General features: G+C 50.1%; 1 long non-coding RNA gene across 2 annotated transcripts; it reads left to right on the top strand.

The window, feature by feature from the left end:
• The first annotated feature begins 3492 nt into the window (after nt 1-3492).
• On the top strand, nt 3493-5391 carry LOC123521515. Of its 2 annotated transcripts, none has more exons than XR_006679941.1 (4): nt 3493-3643; nt 3833-3952; nt 4292-4846; nt 5142-5391. It is a non-coding gene; the product is annotated as an uncharacterized LOC123521515 (long non-coding RNA). The 2 variants fall into 2 exon arrangements; XR_006679942.1 differs by having other exon boundaries at nt 3734-3952.
• The last annotated feature ends 68 nt before the right edge of the window (nt 5392-5459 follow it).

Genomic DNA, 5459 nt, shown 5'->3' with positions numbered 1-5459 from the left:
CCTGACAGCAGCCACCCCCACCAAGTACATGGACCCACTACCGTGCTGGGGGCGAATTGCTAAGTGGCTCTCTTTGCTCTGTTCTGATAGGTGTTGCAAAGATGCTCTATCCTATTGAAGAAGTTCATTTTCTATTTCTTCTTTACTGCGCGTTTTGTTTTCATTTGTTGCTTGAGATGAATTTGTCACTGAAGACTCCAAGTTCATTTCCGTTTCACGTTTCTTGCTTTGTTTTTAGTCATTCAGACCAGAATTGAGAGTTGAGAGATAAGGAATCCAGAGGCATTGTTGTTTTGCTTTTAAAGAAACACACACGTTATATATTTACACAGTCCTTTACACAGTCCGTCTCAAGAAATGAAATGAACAACAATATCCTGTCAGAGATGTGCTTCTCTGTGTTTTCCTCCTGATCCCCTCCCTCCTCAATATCCCACCCCTCCCCCGTTTCTGTTCCTACCCCAGCCCAAGAGTTTCTATCAGGAGTAGTTATTGAGCTTTGTCAAATGCATTTTCTATATCTATGGAGATGATCGTGTGACTGACTCCTTTATCCTGTAAACGTGGCAAAAAGTCAATGAATTACATTGGTTGGTTTTCAAGTGTTTAACCAACCTTGCATTCCTGAAATAATTCTATTACAGTAACATTCACTGCAGTTTTTCAGCGGGGTGGGGGGAAACTTGAAAGTTAAAAGAGATTGAAAAGATGTAACTAACTAGGCACTTTGCATAGAACTTATTTTGAGTCTGATTTTTTTCAACGTACAAGAAATAGCATCTTTATGAACAGTTAGAAATTTGAAGGATGGCAGGATATATGATAATAGTAAGAAAAATGGCTGGTTTTTCAGATATGATAATGGTGTTATAGTTATATGTTTTAAAGTATTTATTCACATTTAGGGAGAGAGGGACACACTAGTGAATGAAATGATTTCTTTAAACGTCTCTGATAGTCCCTTATCACTCATAGGATCAAATCCACTGTCCTACATATTGCCCACCTCTGCCCTCACCCTCTACCAGTTGTTTGTGTTTCCGGAATGTGTCAAAATCTTCTCTGCCTTACAATCTTGGCACATATTGTCCTCCTGGCTGGGGAGCTTCCTTCCTCCCCAGTCTTTCCTTGGGGAATTCCTAGGTCCTCCCTTAATGTTCTATTCCTTGGGGACAGGTTTACAACCTCTCTCTTCCCTCCCCCCACTCCCACCCCAATCCTTCTGGCACAGAGCAGATGGCTCAAGTCTCTGATAGAGGGGTGAAAGGGTTAACCTGCTATTAATCAAAATACTAGCCATATAACCGAATTTAAAACTTAGTTTGTTGGAAATCCAACATGTAACAGCCCCTCCCTCACAGTAAATAAATCCCTCTAAGCCAAACCAGTAGGATGCTCTAATTCAGGAAGGTGGTAGGCCAGGCCATTCAGATGTGTAGCCAGGCATGAAGCATCTCTCATCTAGGTAAGCAGTGGAGTGTGGTGTTTCATGGGAGGGTGGTCTGGTCACCCCTGGAGAAATGTCGGCTTCGATCATGGTTTCCTGTGGTCATCGCCAAACCTGCTTTTGTCACATAGTTTGAAGTGCAGAACTTGCTTGGTTATCACTGGATTTTTGAGGTCGTTTGGAGGTAGCAACATCCACTGTTTCCTTCTGTCTTGCACTTGCCAAATGAACTTGGAGTTTCTCTATTCAGCTGGGTCTCTGTCTTTGGCTGAACATTGTCTGATCCTTGCTCCCAGGCACAAAGGGAGGAAAGTGAGGGAATCTTTCCTTTATCCCTTTCTCCACTGCTGTTGTCTTCGCCTAACCCATCACCATCATCAGGATCCTCACGGAAGACAGCTTACCTGACGTCCTGGCTGCACTCACCCACCCTCTCTCCCTCGGGTCCTCACTTTACCCTGAAGCCAGAGTGGTCTGTGTAAGGGTCAGTGCTGGCTTTAAAAATATATGTGTGTGATTTATTTTATTTTCATGATTATTGTTGATACTCCACACAGCAGAACACACACCAACCCAGCAACCCCTACAGGTCCGTGCACTTCAAGAGCATCGACTACACGCTTCCGTTTGTACAACTATTCTCACTCTGTTTCTCCGAGTCCTTCCTCCCGCTACTAAAAACTCACTGCTCTATAAGGTTCCTCTCTCATCTTTGAGATTGTTACTGTCGATTCAATCCCTTGAGTTCGATTACAATGCTCAAGGCCAGGCATTCTTTGCTCGTTAAGCTAAACTATTGCTTGGTTGTAGGAGGGCTTTGGGGGATTATTTTGTATTCACGATTTAAAGATTCTGTTCTGCATTCTCTCCCTTATGGCCAAGATGCTTCTAGAGAGTCTTTGGTCAGAATGTCCAGTAATGGTAGCTGAGTACCATCCACTTCTGGTCTCATGACAAGCATTTCTGACTTCTTTGACCACATGCCCCACCTGCTGAGGAACAAGCTGAGTGGAGCTAATGGCTTACACTCCCCAAGCACCCTACCGATACACGCAGATTCAGGCCTGTCTCTCAACCCACCCCAAGGACTCTGCGGTTCATGAACAGCACAGCTGTTCATGACATGACTCTGCTGTTCATGACTTCACCTGGAACCTTCTCCTGGTTGGCACCAGAAGCCACTTTGTTGGTGATCAGGCCTGGGGACTGGCCCCAGGAACACAGTGTGTCCTGCAGGCTGGACCCCAGGTTCCCAGTCCCCACCCAGAGGGACACAGAGTCCAACGCTGGGTTCTTGGAAAAGCTGCATCAGAGGGTTTAATGAGTGACCTACAGGGCTGTTTTCCACCCCTGAGGGTGCAAAACAGCCTGAGGTCAGGCCGTGGGCTGGGCAGCTGGATGGGGCCCTGACCAATGACAGCGGGCAGCTGGAAAAGCAGAAGTGGAAAACAGCCCTGGTGGAGCTGGCTCCAGCTGCAGCTCCCTTGGGCAGGGCCTTCTCTTCTCAGTGGCCATCCCTGCAGGTGTGGGCAGGGAGGAGGGTGGTGAGCCTGGAGCTGGGAGCCTTGGTGTGACCTTGAGCAAGTCACTCCTTTCCAGCCCTTCCTTTGTCATTTCAACGGGGAAACAGAGAAGGCTAGAAGGCAAACATGGCTAGGTGGAATGGACGGCTCCCTTTGCAGCTTCTCAGCGCTCAAATGCTCTTTCTTCTGCTCCGGGTCCTTGTGCCCCTCATGCATCCTCCTTTCTCGGTGGGGAGTGCAGGCCCTGGGCTCTGCAGTCAGAGCAGCCTGAGTGCAGTCCTAAGCTATGGATGGGACTTGGCATAGACCAATCTCTGATTCCCTATGGAATGGAGATGCTGTTTTCTGCCATTGGCTTCCATGGGAGATTTAAATAAACCGGATGGCCCCACTAGACAGGGCGCAAAGGGTAGCCCTGTAGCCCTGTAGCCCTGAAGGGCCTGGGTGAGACTGAGGAGGGGCAAGCAGGTAAGCTCAGGGGCCAGAGAGGAGTCAGCATTTCCCCCCACCCCCCTGCAGGCCTCAGCCTCTGCACCATCTTGCTGCCACACTGGCCTACCTCTCCTGGCCGGCAAGCCCCCTGGCTCCACAAAAATGACCAGTCCAGCCAAGAGCAGGGCTTCACCCCTGAGCCATGGAGCCCAAGTTTGCACAAAGGGGCCTTCAGACCAAGGTAGGGTCTCACAGGGTGTATGGGGGATGTGAGGGCCTGGGGGTCTTCCCCCATTCTGTCTGCTTCCCCTGAAATCCCTCCTCTCCCCAGCAGGAAATTCTACCTCCAGGGACTACTTTGGCTTAAAGCAGGGGACAGGGCCTGTTGTTGGGAACCCTTTAAGCTACGAATGGTTTTTCATATTTGCAGAATCATTCCATTTCATGACGCGGGTGAATTATATGCTATTCAAATGTTAAGTGTCCATCAATAAAGTTTTATTGGCATGGAGCTGTCCCTGTTTGATGCCTGTGCCCTGAGATGACAAAGGTGAGTCATTGCGACAGAGACAGCATGTCCTGTGACCCTGATAATATTTACTATCTGGCACTTTGCAGATAAAAACTAAAAAAGTTTGTCGACTCCTAGTTTAAAGGAGACTGGCCAATTTGGAAAGTGGGGGTTCCCCCTGGGTTGGTTGGGATCCAGCTTCAGTTGGGGGGAGTCCCAGCTATGTGTCAGTCAACTCATGCCCCCTCCTTCCCACCCACTTCCACGGAATGATGTCCACCGATACATAGCCACCCCGTGGGCGGAGTAGGGGTCTTGGGGGGGGGGTGTCCAAGGCTGTCAGTCTATGGAAGCAGACAATCTTCTCTTTCCCTGCAGAGGAGCTGTTGTGTTTGAACCAGTGACCTTGGATTATGACCCAATGCCTGACCCTCTGTGCCACCTTGCTGTCTCCCGAAGCCTCCCCTTTGCCATCTGGAAAATGGGTCCCGTGATTTCTTCCCCGTATAACCCCCAGGCTTGCTGGAGGGCACCATGTAGACAATCATGTATCCCTTCATCAGAAATAGCTCCCTCTGGCAGCTTTCCGCATCACCCAGACGCGAGAGACCGTTGACCAGGGGAGGACGGCCACGGCTCACGGACCAAGAAGAGCGAGGAGAAAACGCATTTTCCTCTCCAGAACCAGAAGCTGTGTCTGCAGGCAGCTAACAACAGGGTTGCCTCGAGAGGTGGGGTTGCAGCCGGCCTAGGAGAACAGGGACCGGCAATGGGGAGCAGCACGGCGGGGCTGCTGCTGAGCTCCTCCCTCTTGAGCACCCCCTGAGACGCAGACCAGGTCCAGGGCCCTGCACCCCCAAACATGGGCCCCTTTGAGTCGGGTCTCTCCTAAAGGGCCCATCCTTCATTGCTTCACCTCACCTTCCCTTTCAGGTAAGACCTTCCTCTCCCTCCCCTTCCTCACTCAGCTCCAGCAGCCCTGGCCCCCTGGCCGGACCCGCCCCACCACATACACCCCTGACCAAAGGCCCTGACACTGCTGTCCCCTCTGGCAGGGACACCCGCTCCTGAGTCTGTGGGGCTTTCTTCCTCGCCTTCTTATGGTCTCTGTTCAAATGTGCCCTCAGCGAGGCCCATCTTTTAAAAAACAGTCTTTTAAAAATGATCCTCAACACACCCGCAACCCCCCCCCCAACCTTTTAAACTTTGCTTTTTCTCCCCCGCACAGGGTTTTAATGCTCACAGTGGCCGTGGCAGCCCCAACCCCCAGGTCAGCAGTTTGACTCCACCAGCTTGTCCAGGTGAGAGAGAGACGAGACTGCCTGCCTGTTCCTGTGAAGATGGACAGTCTCGGACACCTGCAGGGGCAGTTCTACCCTGTTCCATGGGGTGGCTATGGCACCAGGTTTCCCTGGTACACACGCAGATGCAATGGTTCTTGGGGCAGTGAGTTTAATGAATTAATTCCGAGAGCATGAGCTGTGTGTTGTTTGGGTATTTTATGTCTGTTCATTTAATTCTCACCGATGTATGTGTGTATGTATGT

Source organism: Echinops telfairi, unplaced genomic scaffold (genome assembly GCF_000313985.2).
Source record: "Echinops telfairi isolate 266 unplaced genomic scaffold, ASM31398v2 ScPeMD7_22;HRSCAF=79, whole genome shotgun sequence".
In the NCBI taxonomy this organism is placed as follows: Eukaryota; Metazoa; Chordata; class Mammalia; order Afrosoricida; family Tenrecidae; genus Echinops; species Echinops telfairi.
Note: the sequence above shows the minus strand (reverse complement) of the source record. Positions and strands in the feature narration are given on the sequence as shown.